Source organism: Falco rusticolus, chromosome Z (genome assembly GCF_015220075.1).
Source record: "Falco rusticolus isolate bFalRus1 chromosome Z, bFalRus1.pri, whole genome shotgun sequence".
Lineage (NCBI taxonomy): Eukaryota > Metazoa > Chordata > Aves > Falconiformes > Falconidae > Falco > Falco rusticolus.
Window position 1 is genome coordinate 73,407,427 of NC_051210.1, and position 21,213 is coordinate 73,428,639.

The window sequence follows — 21,213 nt, forward strand, 5'->3', positions numbered from 1 at the left end:
TGTCGCTCTGGAGCTCTGGCTGCAACATGCAACTCTGCCCAGCTATTTAGTTTCGCTGGCAGCACAGGCTCTCCCGGTCGACTGGGATTCACTGGCTGTCAGAGATACTGCAGCAGACAGATGCCCACTGTGCCTGCACTCACAGCCTGCTCCCAGCACAAGGGTCTGCTGTCCAACATCACAGGTGGCACACAGCCAGCTCCTGCTGCGAGCCATTCTGACAGCTTCCTTAGCGATATGTGTGACCTTTTTTGTGCCCTAGATACCCCTCCTCTTTCTTGGGACACATCTCCTGACATCCTTCTGTCTCAGGGATGCAGGGAAGTTGGCAATGGTACTGCCAGCACAGGGATTATTCACTTCCCAACACCAGAGCACCCTCCCTGGCCACACATTCCCTGAGTCTCCCTCCCTGATTCTGGAAGACTGTAGAAGGATCCTCCCTCTTCCTATTCAGCATCTGGTAGGCTGGGATTGGCACTGGGGCATAAAAGCCAGCAAGCAGAGTAGTTTCAGATTCTGCTGGCTTTGATCAGCTCTTTTTACAGCCCTCACACCCCTTTGCAAGCAGAAGTTTCCAGATGTGGATAGGCAGTCTGCACCTGAATACTTTTTGCCAAATCAGTTCATTCTTCTTATTTATCATTTGCAATAGCTCAAGTTCACAGTGTGCTGAATCCTGCTCAGTCCTACACACACAACAGCAAACAGAGCACCCAGCAATGATCCCTGCCCAGAAAAGCACATCATCGTGGCAGTGAAAGGCTGGGAGGCATGTAGGGAGCACCATGACTCTAGACACATCAGTACAACAGCCATTTTATTTGCAAATCTGAAAATTCTTTGCCCTCTCTGTAATGACACCATCTGCTGCTACATGGGAGACAGGGCTATTTATTCAGTCAGCGCTTTCTGGAGGTGCTAAGGTTACCTGGAGAGGGTGAGGGCCAGACATCGCACCACCTGTGGACCCTCAATCCAGTCAAGGTAATACAGAGCAGAGAAGGATGCTTTTTGTGAGATACCTATGGTGTAGTGTGGAATTGCTTATGAATGCTTGTACACCCATGTAAATAAATAAACAAACAAACAAACAAACAAACAAACAAACAAACAAACAAACAAACAAACAAACAAATAAATAAATAAGCAAACACATGACAAAACAAAGGAGGCAGCGTGCTGAAGGTAACAGGGGCATGCAGCACCTTGCAGAGCTGAGCCCTTCAGGTTATGCAGGTCATGCCTTTTAAGTCCTTGCTGAGTGCTACAGAAAGGCCCTCAAATCCCTCCTCTGTTGTACCCTCAAAGACTGAGGACATTGTGCTGATTTGAGGGTGGTCAGTGCAGCTCAATAGCTTCTGGAGTACGACCTCCTGCCTCTAGAACACTGCTGAGAAGATGCAGAAGCCATCAGAGCTGGCTCCAAACTGGCCTGCAAGGTTCTGCTTCAATTAGAGGGGGCTCATGCAAACACCAGCCCTGCCTCCAAGTGCTGATGTGTTAGGTGTGGTGCTCACATACCTCCAGGCATGCCCCGCTACCTGTTACCACCCCAGCCACGCTTTCGGAGTTCCATCACTGACAGCTTAACACCCGGCTCTGCTCAGCACTGTCAGCTGCATACGTGGGGCCACAGGGTTCAACACACAGAGATCCAAGTTTCCCCATAAAATGTAATGCAATACTGTAGGAAGCATGCAGAGATTTAAACAATAAATGTGATTTAAATGCAAAAGGACTGCACATATACCACAGAGGATGAAGAGGCAGGAGCAAGATCATTAGAACCATCAGCTGGAGGCAATGATGGCTTTTTGGAGACTGGCTCTTCTAAACAGATTATGGTTCCACAAATCACAGTCACTCTGCTATGAAACTGAACGCTCAATGGAAACCTTTATCTGTGAGGGTTCTTGCTGTCTGTTTCTCAATGGCTGTGGTTTCACTACCATCATCATCTTCCTCAGAGGGACCAAGATCCATCATGTGACTCAAGGGTGAAAGACAGAAAAAACAGAGTTAGAAGCTGGGCATTCAGTTTCATAGATGAACCAGCAAAAATCCTTTTGTATGGGAGCTGCTTGTTCTCTGAGGGTTGTTAAAAGCTTTTGCTTTAACATGCCTGAAGAAACCACACACCTCTACAAAACAAGCATGAGCAGAAACGCTGCAAAAGCAACGGTTTGCATGAGCTTGCAGATGGGGGCACAATACAGACATCGCCTCCCTGCTCCATGGGGAGAGATATATTCAGTGTACTCCCCCTACGTCTTCCTCCAGGCAAAAGGGCTAGCAGATGAATCCAGACTGAAAGCCACTCTTCAGACTGGGTGGAGGATCTCAGGGCTCACTGGTTCCTGCACCAGTTCCCAGGGTCCCAGTAATGCAGTTTAGTCCCTGCCCCAGCTATGACACTTCAAAAGCTGCTAGCACAGTACTGAATGGTTTTTTTCAAAAAAAAACTTAACAGGAAAATTTCAGGAGGCTGGAGGGCCTTCATGGAGCAGCTAGTGAAGAGGATGGGGTGAAGGGCACAAGATGAGTGGCCTGGGGATGGGTCTGAATCATGGGGGTGAATAAGAGGGTGGAGGTGAGGAAGCCTGTACGTTGTTGCAGGGTGGGACCAGCTAGTGGTATTTGTTTGGACATTGTGCTGGCTAATACATCTCTGCCAAATTCATGCCTTCATTAAATGCTTTAGTAAATCATCCAGCATATTTAATGAAAGAAAAGGTGTAAAAGGAAATACTAGTTGTTTGACTCATCCTAAACCTCCAACTCTCCTTCCCTGCTTCAGGGAACAGGGAGCATAGTGAGGGTGGTCTGCCTGGTCCCAGGCTGAATATTCCAGCACCCAGAGTCTAAAGGGGGCTGCAGCAACACAGAAAGACTAAATACTTCCTAAATTTCTGCCTCAGCTCAGGCTGGCTCCTCTTGTGCTGAGCAAACAGTGATTTCATTCCTGAAAAGACCACTCTCTTTTCTTTCCACAATGAGTTGCTGCCTGGGCCAGGGCTTTTTCCAGAGGTTTCCAGGACAGCCTGACTAATGTATCATTACTAGCCATGATTAATGTACCATTACATTCCAGAACTATACAGGATTATGATGTGTTCAAACTGGAAACTGCAGCACGCGACGATCAGTCACAGCCCTTGTGCTTGTGGCAGCAAGGAGCCGCGCAGGTCAGGGATGAGGGGCTGGCCAGCAGAGATTAGGGGGGTTGTGATGCAAAAATAAGCAATAGGTGTTATATGTATTCCTGCCGATGACACAACTAGCATGAGGTAGGTACTGCCTCCCAGTCACCGGAGAAGAAGCCCCAGCTGCTTTGTGCATTTTGAGTTACGCAAGACATCAGAAATAGCTCAAGCAGCAGATATACAGCAGCTCACCCAGGAGCTGGACAGTGACCGAACCAGTTTCTCCCATTTCTGTGCTCTCTTGCTCTATGACTCATAATTTGGCATGTGGCACTCGGCAGAAGCCACTTACAGGTGGTGACTCATGAGCATCCACCGAGGTGATCTGGGCTGGAACCTGCTCCTCCTTCTCCCCACTGGCCATCTTCTGCCCCAGCTCCCACCACATATGCTCCTAATTACTATATGCAATTCCTCAGTGGAGAAAAAGACTCTGATGTTTCTAGATGTTCATATTGCACCAAAATTGCGACTGAATTAAAGTGCTGACACAGTAAATGCTTCCCCACCACAGACACTCTAGTAGCAGCAGCAGCAGGAGGGACTACACTTCTATAGCACCTGAGCACTCTGAAAGCACACTGAAGATTTACAAGAGCAGAAATTACACAATTCCTTTCTGAAATATGGATCTGCCTGGGTGCTGGACCCTGGCTGCTGCAGGGTTCCCAGAGCCCTCAAGAACCCGTGCAGAAAGAAATAAAATCCTATAAGCACATGAAATTGCTGGGCAGAATCAGTAGCTGAAGATGCCAAGCTTAACTCCTCCTTCACTGCACAGCACTGGCCAGGGCTTACCTGCAGAGCTGGCTGCCTCTTGGACGCGCTTCTTTTACAAACCTGCCTCACCTAGGAACCAGAGGCCGCAGCTGAGTCGTGACAAAAACACAGCCAGCAGCAGAGTCAAAGCCTGCAGAAGCAGGGACTAAAGTTTTCTCAACAAATTCTACGCCTGGGAGCTGTGAGCTCCAAATTCCCCACCACAACAGCCACGGCTGGGCAGGGAATAAAGCATCCTAATGAGGGAGTCAGGCAGCAAACAGCACAGCTTTGTGATTCAAAGCTGGATCTCTGACCTGTGCCTGCAGGCATACAAGATGGCAAAGCTGCTCCCGAAGTCTGTTATATGGCTACACGCAACAGTGAGCGAGCAGCTCACTTCCGTTGAGCATTCAATTTCTTGCTCAGGTGTGCACTGCAGGGGCGAAGGCTCCCGAGGTGATAGCAAGAAGTGGAGAAGGCATGGATGCTTCATATGGATGGAGGTGTTTTCAACAGCACTGGAGGTTTCAGGGGTTTCTGGGGATCTGAAGCATCCCTAGAACTACTGTACTTTGGAAAGAGCTCTCCATGAGGGGTCATGAATCACTTCCACTGGGGCCTCAGGATTTTCCTCCCTAACATTTACTGGAGTCTGGCATCAGACATCTTGGTGTTGCCCAGCCCATGGCAAAGACAGCCTTGCTTACCCAAGGCTAATGGGAGGATAATTTAAGAAGCAAGTTTCATCCTCACAAAGAATAAGCACAGGAGGACAGCTCCACCTCAGGCAGTCCTAGATACCCTATCATGTTCATGATTTGAGGAGAAGAGATGTGCTAAGGCCTAAAAGGGACAACGAAGGTCTGTTCACAGTGAGTAAGACCTCACTGCAGTACTGGTCAGCACACCCATGCAGACTCCAGCCTCTCCAGGGCTGTGCATCTTCACTATTGCTTCCTCTCTGTCCAGATTAAAACTGGCATTGCATTTCTGACCAGACACACATTGCAGGAATCACATCTGCAAAACAATCCTGAACTCTCCTTACAAGGCAAAAGCATCAGGGATCACCAGAGAAAGCCTGACAAATAAGCAACTCAGTCTTGAGATAACTCAGTTAAAAAGGCTGTAAAATGTTCAGTGTCTGTTCAGCCCAGAGCTCTATGTATACAGGAATCACTGACTATCAAGTGAAAACCAAATGCTTCTGGGATGGCAGATTACAGGTGTACAACCTCATGTAGCAACACAGCAAAACATGGTACAGAACAGGTAGCAAAGGTACAGAAGAGTGAAGTAAAACCACGGCAGGGTCAAGTTCTTGAAATACATAACATATCACCCCACAACCCACCATAAATAAAGCAGCTAGCAATGCCAAAAATCCCCGGAAGCATTATTTTCAGACTTGAACACAGCCAGGGTGCAATGGTTTGCTACCAGGACTAGGTGGCCATGTCCCAGTGAATAGGAGAAGCAATGCAGGTATGGCATTACCTAGCAGTGATGGGCATCAGTTCCGCCAGAGTGCCTGCATCTGCAGGGCTGTATTATTTTTATGATGCAATGGAACTCAATATGCACTGCATGCAACCAGATCAGGAGCTCCAAAATCAAGCACAAACAGAAAACATCCCAGCAGCAGCCTGGTTTTATTAGATGTTCCTTTTCACAGTACACATCTAAATGGTTTTTCAAACAGCAGCTGTGTCCAACAGCTGACTCTTGCTAACACTGAAGGAAACTTTAACGCTTTCCAGCTCTAGGCAGTTCTGCTGAGACCAGAAGCAGTAAGTGGATACACAGGAAGAAAATTTCTGTCTCTCCAAGGAAGGAATATGTAACATGTAATTCATTGGTCAGGAGGCTGGCAGCACCCTGATTTGGGGATGATAGCTACAAAGCAAAAAGGCTGAGGATCAGCCTAATAAAGGCAGCATCTGATGAGACTAATGCATCAAATTTATCCTGCCCTCTGAAGGACATCAGGACCACATATACTTTTGCTGCTGATATCCAACTGCTTTTAGACCACAGGCTGGATTTTGCAGTCTCTTGAAGATTAGCTGGAGGAAAGGACCCTGTAGCACACAGGTTTGGAAGGGAATTTGCCTGATCACTCTTAAGACTGTGCATTTCTTGATTTGGCCAGATCCCTGAAGAAAAAGGTTCTCTGCAATCATGTCCAAATGCTGTCTAAATCTCACTTCAACAGAAAAACCAGGGTGGGCAAGAAAAAAAGAAAAAAAAAAACCAAGGCAAGATGACTCCCATGATGATGAGACAAGAAGCTTCTGATCTGGGAGGAAATCCTTGGACTGCAGTGAGACAGTGCAAGGTTAGAAACTGTCCTTTGCACTACACAGCAGGTCTTCACATGACCTCCCTGGCCAACACAAATCTATTTAAAGAATGCTTTTCTTAAGAAAGATGAAATCAAAGGCAACTGTTGCCACCAGTTCAGAAGGATGAGGGAGGAGAAAGAAGCAATGGATAGATGAACATACTTAGTCTTCACAGATCAACTGCTACAGGGAAGTCTTGATTCATCTGTGGACTGAATCAGATAGGCAAAGCCTCATGTTCCGCCTTTCCCGGCACAATTTAGATGCTCTGCATGAGGTGTAATAACCCCAAAGTGGGAAAATGGGTGACTGACCGGCTGCTCCATGCTCCCTCCCAGTCACAGCCAGCCTCCTCCAGATGGGAAGAGTTTATGTCTAGAGGCGGGTTTCAAAACTGGCCAATAAAAAGTTAGGAGCCTATATAATCATAGTACTATATTTTTTTAACATCCCTGAGTATTTCGCTTTTCTTATGAATTCTTGCAACTTTTAGGGCTTGTAACTTCAGGAACCAGTGAGTTCCACACTAAACTACTAGTTAACTGACAGTCCTATCGGACATAAGGGTATTTCATTGCTTCATTGCTTGAATGAAGGACAAAAACTTCATTGCTTGTCCTTGGGCTAGGGCAGGGAGAGTTAACATATTTTCTACTATGTTTGCCACCCCTCTGAGTACTCCCAAGCTTTTCATTCTGCTCATGTACAAGAGTATTCCCAGATCCTTGGTCTGGCCATCAACTTCTCTCTAAGTGTCCTGATGTGTGGGTGTTTCTATGTTTGCATGGCCGGCAGCAGGGTAGAACTCAAGAGGATCTGGATAAAACTGGAGCATCAATTTACGTAAGAGTATTTTCCATGTATCAGAACTAGCAAAAAGCAAGCCAGGACCTTAATAAAATACCTATGAAGCAGACCAGGCACTCCTAATGATTACATATACTGTTCTTCTGAGAAGAGAAACTCATCCCTTGCAGGGGCTGGCAACCCAAACCAAACTGAGCTTGTAAAGCTCTATTCCGAACAGTTTATTTTAGGATATCGCTCCACAAGACAGCTCATGTGCTAATTAGGCTTGGAATGACTGGGCTTAACAACAAAGCATTAAGGGTCTAACTAACTAAATCTGGTAACTCTGGATTAACCAAGGTCTTCTGCTGAGGAAACTCTTGCCAGGCTGCAGAAGATGCATAGACCTGTTCACTAGGAGAAAAAAGGAGAGCAAATGGGATGATCCTTGGCTCTGTACTGGAGGAGTACAGCAGGTCAGGATCCAAGGGGACACACCAAGTTTACTGGAGGGATGACCACTCTGCTTTCAACTACTTCAAGGGTGTTTGAGAGGGCTGAGGAGACACCTTAAGATTGTAGGCTCCCAGACCTTCCCAGCTGGGACATGCTCACATTAGGACATGTCCTTTCTTGAAGCTGTTGTGTTCTTCCTGTACCTGATGTCTCAGAGAAAAGAACAACAAGTGGTGAAGAAGAATTTGTCGCTCCAAAGTCCTTGCACTGAAATGGGCCTCAGCTCAACCAAGAGGTTTCAAAACTCTGCAACTTCTGAACACGTACTATAAATACACTGGGTAGTCTTACTCACACAAATGCCAAGAAGCCATTTGGGAATATTGCTGGGCTTTGAAGTTTGACAGCAAGATTCATGGACTAATTAATCACAGTATGTGAAAATTATTCCTATTATCAGTTTCAAGTAATCCTCTTTAATTTCCTGGAATGCTTCCATGTTACAAGCAGGGCACCTCATAAATACTTACCGTCTTTCTCTGGACTGCTCATTATTTTTATATCACAAACACCAGTTTCCCATTTAATACAAATAATTACCATTTCTTCAGTCTCTCCTCATGTAAGAGTTTTCCAGGGCTCTTGCAGTTTCCTGGGCAGTTTCTTAATTCCTTCCAGGTCTGCAGTCATGCTTCTGAGCTGGGGTGACTAATTGCACAGTTTCCCAATCAACAGTGGGCCAGCCCCTGACTCTGTATCAGCATCAGAAGACTGCACCATAATCTTCCATTCCGTTTCTTATGTACCTTAACATTCATATGTAGACACTTATCAAGTAAAGTCCCTTATGACCAGGGTGACATACAGATACTTTTTGCAGTTTAATGACATCACTTTAATGAGCTGAAGTCAATTTAATCAATTTAATCAGTTCAGTGATTTGTAACCTGACAAAGTGTACTTTTATGAGTATCTTCTGTTACACACATTTACATACCTCAGCATTAAGCTCAAAAAAAAAAAAAAAAAAAATCAAGGTTTACAACAAGACTAGCCTAGAAGAAACCAGGGTATTTTTCTTACATATCTGTTCTCTGAGGAAAGGAGCTTCTTTTTGTTGTCTATGGAGTGTGGTTTTCAGGGGTTTTGCTCCTCCAGGTTGCACAAATTCTCAGAGTAGGCTTGTGAGGACAGGTTTGCCACGTCCCCATGCAAATCCTCTTTGCAGTCCCCCAGTAGATAAACGGGTCTTCAATATCTGACTAAGATACGGGCTGAAGGATATTTTCCCTGGTGAATTTGCCTCATGAAATCAGTGAGGTCTGGTGGCTTCCTTCCACGAAAGAAGATTCCCCTTTCATCTTGACGAGCAGGCCAAGAGGTTGTTGTGGTTTTTCTTTTCAACCTCAGCTCGTGCCAAGGGGAAAGCAGTCAACAAGGCAACAGACCAAAATACTGGCTGTCAAACATGCTCTGGTACAGAGGGGAATCACCTTGCAGTGCCTCCAGGACAAATACAAACACATTGCTTCAGTTGGTGGTGTTTCTCCACTGCACAGTACCAAATCATGTCAGCAGCACAAAGCCTGCAGAGGTCAGGGTTATGGAGATGAAGATGTTCTTTGTGGTCTCTGAAGCTTGTGCAAAGTCACCAACAGAAGCACAGGTAATAGAAACCCCAATGGATCAACAACTACGATCAGTGCCTGAATAAGATATGGCCAAACATAAACTGAACGACATGTGACTACAGCATAGCCACCTTTGTGCATTAACCACCCTCATGGCATTGCTTGCCAGTGCTGGGACATACCTGTTTCTGGCAGTTCCTCCTCTCCTCTTCTGTTATCGTGCCATGAACTGGCTAGCTCTACTGCACTAGGAATCCTCTAGGGACATCTGAGGTCCCCCTGTGCTCCATGCAGTCTCACCTTTCCTCTGGTCCAGTACTCCCCCAAAACCAGCCAGTCTATCAGGAAGCAGGGAAGGGAAGCACATGGGAACAGAAAGGCTGTCAGGCTTACTGCACTAAGAAGTAGTCACCACCTTCGGAGTGCTTTATAAATACAGTAATTATAAATAGCAAGTGCCTGCAGAAATGAAAATGAGGCATATGACAAGGAGCTGAAGGCAGGAGACATCTGGGTAAGGAGGTGCTCTCCTCGGTGGCCATTTCAAGCAATATGACCTGCAGCTGAAGCACAAATCCCAGCAGCAGGTTAAGCTAGATGCCACTGGCTGTGGACAAGGGAGAAGAGCTTGCTGCCAGTAGAAAATGGCTAAATGCAGATGCATGCTGAAATCCTCTTGCTGTTCTTCCAAAGGGCCAAGCTACAATCACTGCTCACAATAAGCCACATTCAGGCAAGAAATCCCTTAGAAGTCCCTACAACAACTGACATCCTAACAAGTGAAGGAGAGGTCAACCAGAGTAAGCCAAACCCCAAGGCAGTTGTCTCACTCCAGGTATTGATCATTAGAATGAATCAGGCAAAGCCAAGGAAGATATACTGCATGAGCCAGTAATACCCTGGGACCAGAGATAGGAATTATTTATATCTCTCACTGGATCTTCTCCTATGTGGGTTTATGATTCTGCCACTTGAGTTACTGTAAATGATCCGAGGGTTGGACTACAGGGAAAAATGCCATGTAAGCAGACACTGGAACCAGCCTCACTACTAAGAACAGAAAATTGCACTAGCACAATGGTCCAGACAGGTCATTCTCCCTGCTGAGAAGGACATCTGTGAGGACAGCTATGCTATCTCAGTTTACACAGAAGACACATGACAATGCAGCATGAGGCATACAGCCCTGCTCTTTGCCATGGGAACCCCACAGAGGGACCAAAAGAAGGTGTCCTGCTAAACAATTCAGGTGAATTGGACCCACTAGGTAAAAGGAGGCCAAGTAAGCATGCAGTTGGTCCTGCAGCAATGCAGGTAGAGCAGAACAGAGAAGAGCCTGCCCACCGAAAGCATTTAGGTTGGCGTTTGCAGAAGTGATGGCAGCTGCTGCCAGCTGCTGCCAGTTTACAAAGAATAAGGTGCAGTTCTGGATTTAATCTGATGTGATTAGTCTATGTAGGGAGCAATGTATGTTCTGGCTTCCTTGAAGAGTAACACCTGAAGAGCTGGTCCCCTGAGGGTCAGAAGGAGCTGAGATTATCTAAATGTTGCTAAACTGAGTCTGTGTTAGCCAACGTTCAGGAGCACAGATTTTGCCCAAGGTTGACTGCATCACAGTTAAGCAACCCATCAGTTCAAATCTCACATCACAACTTGAGTTCTTGTGAAAAACTCATCTTCCTAAAACTGTATGCAGGGCTTTTTTCCAGCACCAGTGTGCAGGAGAGTTCCTGAGCATTTGCCAGAGCCACAGATGCTCAAGTGGGTCTTTTGCACAGCTGGGAGCCAAGGGGAAGGCAGAGTATCCCAGACCAGCACCCATTCCTTGCCCATGTGTCCCACCTTTCCCCAAGAACAGAGCAGGGTCTAGTCTGAGGTAACAGTGGGTCCAGGGCAAGTAGCAGGTGAAAATCTGCTGCACATTTGTCAAGGTCTTCCCTAAAGGCTCTATTTCTTCCCCTGTGTAACTCCCAGAGGAGAAAATCCCCTCTTACCAGAAGGGACTACTAGCTCTCATCACTCTGAGATACTTGTGCCACTGGCCAAAAAGCACAAAAGCAGGGCAGTGACACTCGCTCTCTGCTTCCAGACAGCATCTTGTGCTGGGACAGAGAGAGACAGTTTGGTGGTAGTGCCAGCTTCCTCTTGCTTGCCAAGCAAAGCAAAGCAAAGCATTGCTGCCATCACTCAAGTATTTATTATTTGCCACTCAGAGGTACTGCCAGCCCCATGCTGTCAGCACTGCACAAAGACCAACACACGGTCTCTATCCCAAGAGTTCAAACTCAGAGGGTGACCCTCAGCCAGAAGTTGCCATCACCCACATTATGGCCACTCACCTACATTACAGCTCTGCCTTCTGTCGCCCTCCCATTTACACCAGTGAACAGCTGCAGGGGATTTCAGTGGCTTTTTTTTTTTTTCCTATCTACTGATAAAACCACCAGCAGCTTTGCCCAGTGAGGAATATTTGCATGCGTGTGATGGACAGAAAAAAACATTGCCTACATGACCCTGAGGCTGTGACACAACTGCAGTGGGGAGAGGAAGAGTCTGTGGACAAGCCTGCTCTTGTGCTTATCTGCACAGATACATCCCTGCTTTGACCCACTTCTTTCAGAAAATGAACGTTAAAATAATTTTCATTGAGAGAGGAAACTGGAGCAGAATTAGGAACTAGAGCCATTTTGACAGCCCGTTTCTTTCTCTTTGGAGAGTAACCAAATTCCAGAGGAGTGGGAGGGCACGCAGGGAACCTGCTCAGCAGATAACCTGACAAATCCCTGCTAAGGCTAGTTACTAACACAGCTGTCACTGATCATTGCTGTGGGATTTCATCCCCTGCCAGACAAGCTCCCTCAGCTCCTTCAAGCCTTATCTTGTAACCTTTTGCATGGCTCTGGAAGGGGGTGAACTTCTGGCTCTTTTGGACTTAAGAGTCTGACCTGCCAGAAGCACTTTATCCACATCACGACTCTTCCCACCAAGCAGCACAGGCAGACAAGTGAACTTTCCCACTACCGGCCAGATTTCAGCAGCTTCCACAAACACAGGACAAAATCTTCTCATCTGGTATCGTCCTGTGATTCCACAGCTGACAGTGAGGCACCTCCAACCTTCTGCTTCTGAGCCACATGCACAGATCTCCGCATGTCTCACTTTCAGTTTGCTTTTCTTGGGTTTAACCATCAGAACCACGCCTACTGAGATATCATCCAGCATCATCAATATAGAACTGCCTTTGAACTAAGTATCTCAAGCTGACCCAGTTTATATTAAACAGAAGGGTAAAAAGTGAACACCTCTGTAACAAAACCTTTCTAATTTTTAAAGAGCCCATCTCTGGTGTATCAGGAAAAACATTTATAAAAAACAACAAGAACAAAGAACTTGGAGAAATACTGCAGAAAAGTCTTTCAATGTGCATCCTAAGTAAAAAATAATAATCTCAAATCACCAAGCACAGTGAGAAAATTAGAAGAGCAGAGCTCCTGACCAACCTGAATGAATAACTACACCAAGAAGGATATTAGAAGTAAGTAAACCAGCATCTTTGGCACTGTTTTAGCAAAACCAAGCATCCTAAAGCTGCAGTGATGACAGGTTAGATAATATAGAGGGAAGAGGGTGCAGAAAATGGAATGAGTTTTTGGAGTGGAAACAAATTCAAGAAGATTAATGCAGTCAAGTCAGAGGGACAAGATATTCTTCATCCCAAAACAACGGAAGAATAGTTGCATGACTGCAGCTGGAAGCAAGACTTTTGATAAAAATGTCTGTGAGGAAACAGAGGAAGGAGGGAAAGCTGTGTGGCTGGCAAATAAAGGTAAAATCTGTACCTGTTCCGAAAGAGGAAGGAAAGTGACCCACAGTACATTTATCAACCTGCCCTTAATATTACATAAGGCTTTCAGAAAACATTGAAAAAAGAATAACAAGACTGGGAAATAAATGAAAAATGGGGCAATGCACAACATGGGGTTGCAAAGGGAGGGCTACTGTCTGGCTATCAGGAATAATACCAGAGTGAGATCTTGACCCATCAGACTAGAAGACAATAAAGGTCCCTGGGACAGATAATTCATTCTTTCTTTGCTATCCACAGCCTCAGACACCTGTGAGGTGGTAATGGAGCCATGGGCAGGCCACTCCTGAGTCCATGGCATATTCTCCTGGGCCACCTGCACTTCCTGCAATGCAGGTCCAGGTCCCTTGGATCTAGAGATCCTGCTGCACTTTAACTCCAGCATCCTGCATCAATGCAGTGAGGAAGACACACACCAGCAATTACATCTCCTTCCTGCAAATCATTTTGGTCAGCTCCAGTCACCAGAAGCTCTTGCCCATCTTTTAAGCATCTCAAGGCAGAGATTATCTGTGCACTCTCACTGCTTAACAGATGCTCTTACAAAAGCAGCATCTACCACCTAGGTACAGACTGTATGTCCTGGGGAGCATTCCCACCCCATGCAGCGAAGGAGGCTACATCACTTTCTTTTTATTCCTTTAGGCAAGCACCATACACAGAAAACTATACACATTTTTTCTTCCGTGCCCCAATATAATAAGTATGTGTGTCCTGCATAAATGCGTCCTGTTGCATATCCTGTCCTCCAGCCCAGGATGCACCACACACACACGTGCTGTTGTTACCCCCCACCAACCTCCTGTTAGAGCCTGTTCTGCAGCAGCACCACAAGTGCAGTCGGATACACACCTACAGCAGCATATCCCACTCCCTGCTCCCATCGGGCTGAATGGGACAGAGACCTGGAGACACAGATAGGGTTCCCAGGTCCCATGGTGAGATAGGGATGACAAGGAGCTGCAGTTCAGGAAACCCCATGGTGCTTGCAGGAAATTGTCACAGAGCTGCGACAAGAATGCACTCTGCTCTGTGATTTTGCTGGAAGCCCTCTCCTTCCCACCTGGTACCCTGCACTGAAACTCTGGGTTTATCTTCTTCACCAGGCATAAAGGCCGGAGAGCCTTGCCACTGCATAGGGATGGAAAGGGAGCAATGAACTGAGAACCTGCAGCAGCAAAATGGTTCCTTCATAAAACTGCTGCAGAAAAAGGCTGTGCTGATGATCGCTCCCACCTCTACAAACCCCCTGGGGCTGCACGCTGCACTGGCCATCCCAGGGAACACAGTGAGAGGATGGAGAATGGTGGTACAAATGACACATTTACATTCTGTGACAATGACAGCTCTCAGTTTCCTCCTCTGTGGTCTCTGACCCAAAACTCCCTGTTCCTCTAGCTCTGCAATGCCCCTCACACCTGCCTCTTTTGTTCCATGGTTCCTCTACAGCTCTGACAAACATTTACCATTTTATCTATGTTTTTCCTACCATCCTGTTGCTCCTAATAGGCCTAAAGGTGGCTTATCTGAATTACTCTTGGGTTACTGGCAAACTGCAGAAAGTTTTTGTGAAAACATAAACTTGCCAAGCTTGCTGCTTAGCAACACTGGCATACAAAGCTGTAGGTATATGGAGATAAAAAAGCAGATCTCTGCTTCCTCCATGCTCCATACACCTTTACAATACCCATCAATCCAGACCCTGTATGGTCTGTTCCACAACACCCAGTGCTAATGTAGATCCCGTTAACACCACAATCCCCCCAAACACCTGCAATTACAACCCCACATGCTCAGCATCTTCCATAACCCCAAAAGACTGCGTCTGCTATTTGCTTATCCCTTTGTTACCACACTCCCACGTGTATATTCCCCTGTAGCCATGTCAGTTCAAAATCTCATTCTTTCACACCTTTGTCTTGTTGCTGACTGCTACCCTGAATATCACCTCTCCGGCATTCATATCCCTACCCCACATATATCCTTCTCTTTGTTCAAACCCTTCTCCCTTCGTGTTTGCAGATGCAATTTGATGGAAGGATTTGTGCAGAGGGTGAGGGTGGGAAGAAAGAAGGTGGACAGGGAAAAAGGGGATTTGGTTATAACAAAACCATGTAATTAAGCTCTAGTAACTGGCACCCAGCCTGAACCCCTCATTTCAGTAATTAAAACCAGTAATTCCTCCATTCCTAGATAACCTTTCTCATCCAATATGTGAAAAGCGGCAGGGAGAAAGCATCCATTTACACAGCAAGCACAGACACGCCCTGAGCAACACAAAGGACTCCAGCCTGCACAGAGCCCATGTATCTCTTAGCAGAAGAACAGGATTTTACCTGCCACGATATTTTATCCTAATGCCTTTTGAACAATTGATTCACCAGTAGGGGAGTGGGGGTGCGGGTGGGGGTAGCAAAAAATGTCAAAAGCCACACTGACAGCAGCCTTTCCTCTGTCTACATCCTTTGTTTCTGGCTTTTCATGGAAGCGCTGTCTGTCAAAACAGCTTTTGAGCTGCACAGCAGCATCACCACCAGGGATGCACAGACAGCATGGTAGCTGGAGGGACCAAAACAATCCGTGTGGGCTTGGCTGTCATGGCAGGCACAATGGAGAGCTGTGCGACGGCATTGTCGGGGCGAAGCACGGCTCGCCTCTGCACAACCAGCCCCGGACATGACAACCGCTATTTCATAGCTACAATGGACAAATACACATTCTGCGCAACAACACCAGCCTCCTCGCTTATATACAGCCATTATAATCACAGCAGCTCCAAAGCAATGCAGCCCCTGAAGAGACAAAGCAATCCTAAAATCCCTAAGCTTCACTGGGTAGCCGGCAAAGTCTACAAAAACAAACCAGCCAGTTTGCAGGACAATGAACAGCCTGAAAAGCATCAGTATGACTAACGCCCACCCCGACCATTTCTCCATCTCACCTTTCCACAGATGCTCCGTTCCCTGTCTCACTGAACACGCCCTGCTCCAGCACTGCTGAGCTCTTGGATTCCAGCGGGCTCCGTGCTCTCTCACCAGGATGCTGTGAGAAACAGAGAATCAATTTTTTTCCATTTTTTTTTTTTTTTTTTTTTTTCACAGCTGCATCCCTGGCAATGCAGAGGGTCTGCGCAATCACATCTCCAATGCTCCTGCTGCTGCTGCTGTGACGTTGCTGCGTGTGAAGGAGCAAGCATGCCCACAGCACCACCGCTCCGGCTTGCAATCGGTCCCTGCGGAACCTCAGATGAGGCAGGGGATGGGAGGGAGCGGAGAAGGAGAGGAGGGGAGATAAGTCAGGCTGGAAGATGGAGGATTGATTCTTATAGTAACAGGGAAATCAGGAAGGTAGCATGAGGAGAAATGAAAAGACTAAAGCCCGTGCCATGAAATAGAACTGCAGCATTTTATTCTGTGATGAGCTTGGGTTTCAGATGCTGTGTAGTTGCAAGCTGTCTGATCTCTTCTCCTGGCTTTGCAAAGGAAAGCAAAAGGAACTGCAGTGCTGTGTCCCTACCGTTGATAATGGCTGCTAGAACCCTTGGAGCTAAGATGCTCATCTGCAAAGAAATGCACAGGCAGAGGAGGAGGATGGGAGGACTCCTAACTGAGAGATCTGGAAAACTACAAGAAGCTTCTTGAAGCTTCTTTTACATTTCTGTAGCGTCTTTTGCTTGAGAGCTTCATCAACATTATCTGTGCTGTATCCCTGAAAGGCAGTCCCCCTGGGGTAAGATGCAACCACCAGCACCTCCCCTGGTACCAAACACACCTGGCAGAGGCAGGCTGTCTGCAGTCCCTGCTGTCACAGGGAGACTCAAATCAAGGTCCCAGCAACTATTAACTACAGCTTGTGATAAAAACACTGCCTGTAACCTGGGCTGAATCCCAGCATGTCCACCAAGCAATTCACAAGAGATCTTCCTTCTGAAACCCGCAAAAGATCAGGTTCTTTGCTATCCCAGGGCCATGTGAAAGGATTTTTCCATCACCCCCCTTTCACCAGAGGCAATTGCAACCTGCTCCACAGGCAAGCCAGTGCTGCTCCTGACAGTGTGTGGCTGATTCTGTTTTTCTGCCACAGTCTGGGCACAACCACACAGCCCAGAAACTCAGCTGTGCTCCTGGCTCTGCCAGGGGAGATGTTTCTAGCACTGGAGCAGCTGCCCTGAGACAACTGTTCTGGAGGGACTGTTACCAAAATTGTAACCAAGAAAGCTCTCCAAACCAAATGGTAGTTTAGAAAGCCAACATTGGTTTATTGCAGCACTGGGGGCATGGGGGATTTTTCCTCCTACCATGCACACCAAGCTGCTCCAGGGTACACATTATATACAACAGAGTAGTTGTATATTCATAGTATGTTACATATGCATTGTCATTCAAGCACAGGATTAGTTACAAGTTTCTCACTTCTAATGCAAATTAGTGTGCATCCTCTGATAGCACTGCTGAAGCTCTTTACTAACTATGTATGGACCTCAAGAGGGGGTTTCCCCTCTTTTGGGGGGGGTGCTATTGGAGTCAGAGGTTGCCATCTCCCACTGCCGCAATCGCTTTTGCACTACTTTCAACTAATTTTCTGTTGATGTCAGTGGATTGTAACACCTTACCAGCTTGTCTCCTCTTGCCAGAACTTTCCTCACTTGAAGGCTTCTTTTTGCATAACTTAGGTAATGGTGTTCTTTTCACCATTTGTTCTTTGTTTTCCATCCTTCCCAAAACTGACTCCCTTGATTAGAAGTCCTTTCATTCGTCACTTTTTAACAACTTTATAAGAGTCAGCTTGACTCAAAACTGTGCACAGGTTTGTTTAACATATAGTTAAACACTAGATCAGTTTGGTAATTTAGGAGTTTAGACAACAGGACCACCCACATTACTGCACTTCGCCACCGCCCTGAACTGAGCTAAGCAGAGCTCAGAAAACGGAGTGGCCACGTCAGAAAAAGCAACCCCTATGAGCCCACACCAAACCCCATCTCCTAACCCAAGGCTCCATGGAGAGCAGGTAAGTCAGAGAAGAGGTAAAAATGTCACACAGACACACGGCTCAAAGAAATTAAGAACTGTCACACACTCGAGTACTTTTTGCCCTACACCATGATGCACCCAAAGCAGCAATCAAACAAAACAAGCCCAGACAACATAACACTTCGCAGAAGCTTTTGCCTCTACAGAGGCCAACAGAGAAAGCTATGACAGCAAAATGTTGAGTCATCACTGGAAGCGGCTGCCAATTGTCTTGGACCCCAGACCACCCAAAATCTTTAAAACACCTCTTCAGGTAACATTCAAACTGCATTTCTGATTGTAATCCAGTGGCTGGTGGGTGGCTCCCACCAAGGGCTCCCCCCAGTGCAGACAGATCCTTCCAACCAGAACACACCTCACGCTGGCTGTGGGCTGTGCAGCCCCTTCACACTGGAGCCAGCACTGCAGACGGCTCTGCTGCTCACCTCCAAACACTGGGAATGATCCGCCAGCCCGTCCCAAAGCTCAGGGTCCGCAGGTCCTTCCCGAGAGGCTGATGCACCTGCCCCACCTGTGGTACTTCACGCTCCCCAGCCCACCACTTGCCTTTCCTTGGATGCTGGAGACCTGCACCACCACCTGGTCCCGTTCAAGCAGCAGGGATGAGCTCCAGGGAGGATGCAGAAGCGAGAGACCTACCTCCACGCCTGGCCATTACAGCAAGCAGAATGCTAGCCCTGGTGGTTTCTGCTCCACCCAAGCTGCAGTAAATGAGACTATTTACTGTACTCCCATTAGCGTGCAGCCCCCGGACCCCCGCACAGCCAGTCCCATTGTATTATCAGTGTTAATTAAGGCAGGCTCAAGCAGCCATCTCTGGCCCCTTCAGCTGGGACAGTCAGGGAGCAGCAGCGAGGAAGGAGACAGTCTCAGCTGCAGAGCTCTGTGCAGAACAAGGAGCGTTTGTTACCCAGGAGACTCATTCCCACAGCAGAGAGGAGAATGGAAACTATTTCCATGCCCTCCCCAGTCCTCCACAAGCATTGCCAATGCTGACGCCAGGAGGTATAAATGCTGGCAGGCTGAGTGCTTGCCTGCATCCTTGTCCCTGCCACAGGACACTGGCATTAACCAATTCACTGACAGCAATGTCTGCCTTGGGTGACCGACATGCACACCAGAGCAGATGGAGTCAGGGGGCTGTTTTGTTAAAAATCAGATAGAGCAATGCAGCAGATAAGGGGCTCCCTGAGAAACCCACCTATTTACATATCTCTTCCCAACATCAACATTTGTATCCTCCTCCCCAAAACATGTTCAGCACCTTCCCACCACCCCACTTGCACCTCTGCAGCAAGCACCCCTTTGCTGCATCTCCCTACCGGGCTCCACCACACTCAGCAACAGCAGTAAAAACTGATGGGCTGCCCTAAAGCTTTGTAGGTACTAAGAGATTACAGGCACTAATGAGGAAGAAGAAAGCTGTTTCCTGGGGACTGTCTTCTAGGAGATGACTTCTCTTTGATCACAGAGATGAGTCGCACGGCTGATGCCACAGTCTCAGGCAAGGAGGGGAGGAGGATACTGCAGGCTGCTGACTGCACTCCCTAGAGAAGCAAGGTGAGGGAGATGGAGGTGCCAGAACACATCTGCTCCTACAGTAACAGGTGTTCCTGTTCTGCTTGGTCTGGAGAGGTAGGTATAGGTGCTTCCCACACACTGTGCAGGAGAAAATTGCTTATCATGCAATGTCAAGTCTAATTCCTCACAGGCATCCTGCATGTCAGGTGGGGCTTCTGACATCTCACCTCCCTCCTTGCTCCAAGGGTGTGAGAAGTCAGTGCACATGTTCGCCCACCCATGAGCTCCACTAAGGAGGCACACCCTGTTCCCAGTGCCAGGCTGAAGCAGAGCTCACTGCTGTGGAGGAGCCCCACGTGCTGCACTCACACTGGACACCAGCCATGTGTGTGCCCAAGGCGCTTGCTGACAACAACCAGGACACAAATAGATCATTTAGGCAGAAAAAAAGCACAATACACTTCTGTCTTGGTCTCAGGCTCCTTCCTTCATATTCCAGGTAGGAATTGGCTGCTCAGGTTAGCATGCCCCCACCTACAAGAAGGAAGAAACCTTTCCACTTCTACTGCAGTTGTACAGCAAGGGCACCCACCAGCAGGCCAAGCCTCCCACCCATCTGCTGCATGCTCCAGTGACCAGTGAACTGGAAACAGCTCAGCCCCAGATCCCAACCAGCAGCCTGGGCTGCAGCTCACACTTCCAGCACTGGGCAGGAACAGGTCTTCAACCACCCCTCACCATCAGGTGCGGTGCACAGTGCGACCACCCTCACAACATCCAGACCACCCCGGGGCTGGTGCCTCTACACTGCAGCTCACAGCTATGACCCAGCACAGGGAGCTGCCTGCCACCTCCTCCTAAAGGATGAGTGTTTTGACCTAACCCTCATTACTTTCACTGTGTCTGCACCTCTCAAGGAAACAGAAAGTGGTACAAGCAACAGCAAGCTCATTGCCACAGTGGGCAACCTGTGCCTTGCTATCTGCAGATGCAACAGCATGAGCCTCTCGCTCATCGTGACCCCATCTGCAGCATGCCCACAGGAGGGAGGGACATCTTCACTTTTTCCCACATGCTGGACCGACCACTCATGAACAAAGCAGGAGCAGCTCAGTGCCTTCCCACCTTGCTCACTCATTGCTTGTGGCACAAATCTGAATCCCCAAGACATGGCAACCCCATCCATCACTACTGAGGCCATTTCAGCAATGCCAGAGAGAGGGATGTTGGTCAGAGCTGAAGTAAAAGCATGGTCCTGCTCAGCTGGAGCAAGGGGGAACAGAACACAGAGGCCAACTGGAAAGCAGGAGATGCTGAAAACTTCATAAAATCCTCCGAAAGGAAAACAAAAATAATTTCCCATCCCTGCAAGCCCTGCCCTTCAAGGTCAAACAACATTTCTCTCTCAAACACATAGAGATCAATACAGGCTGATCATTACCAACATGCGCTTGACAACTTTTCTATTTGGTGGGAAGAAATACAGGAGCTTTTGAACGAGGGGTCAAAAATCCAAGCAGATTGATAAAAAGCACACATTAGCATAGTGGCAATGCCTGCCCTCAGTCCTTGCATTTCCCCAGGGGGTCAGCAACAACGGATCCC

At 47.5% G+C, this 21,213-nt stretch overlaps 1 protein-coding gene across 7 annotated transcripts in view; it reads right to left on the reverse strand.

Moving 5' to 3' along the window:
• RUSC2 (RUN and SH3 domain containing 2) overlaps nt 1–21,213 on the reverse strand; it is a 62,862-nt gene that overhangs the window by 20,858 nt on the left and 20,791 nt on the right. For 5 of the 7 annotated variants that reach the window (XM_037373084.1, XM_037373091.1, XM_037373088.1 and 2 more), the window contains one exon: nt 15,996–16,096. The exons of 1 other annotated variant lie outside the window; for it this stretch is intronic. The gene's annotated coding sequence lies outside the window, so the exon portion shown is untranslated. Of the gene's footprint in view, nt 1–15,995; nt 16,097–18,512; nt 18,843–21,213 lie in introns of those variants that run through there. One more of the 7 variants, XM_037373086.1, reaches the window with a different exon arrangement.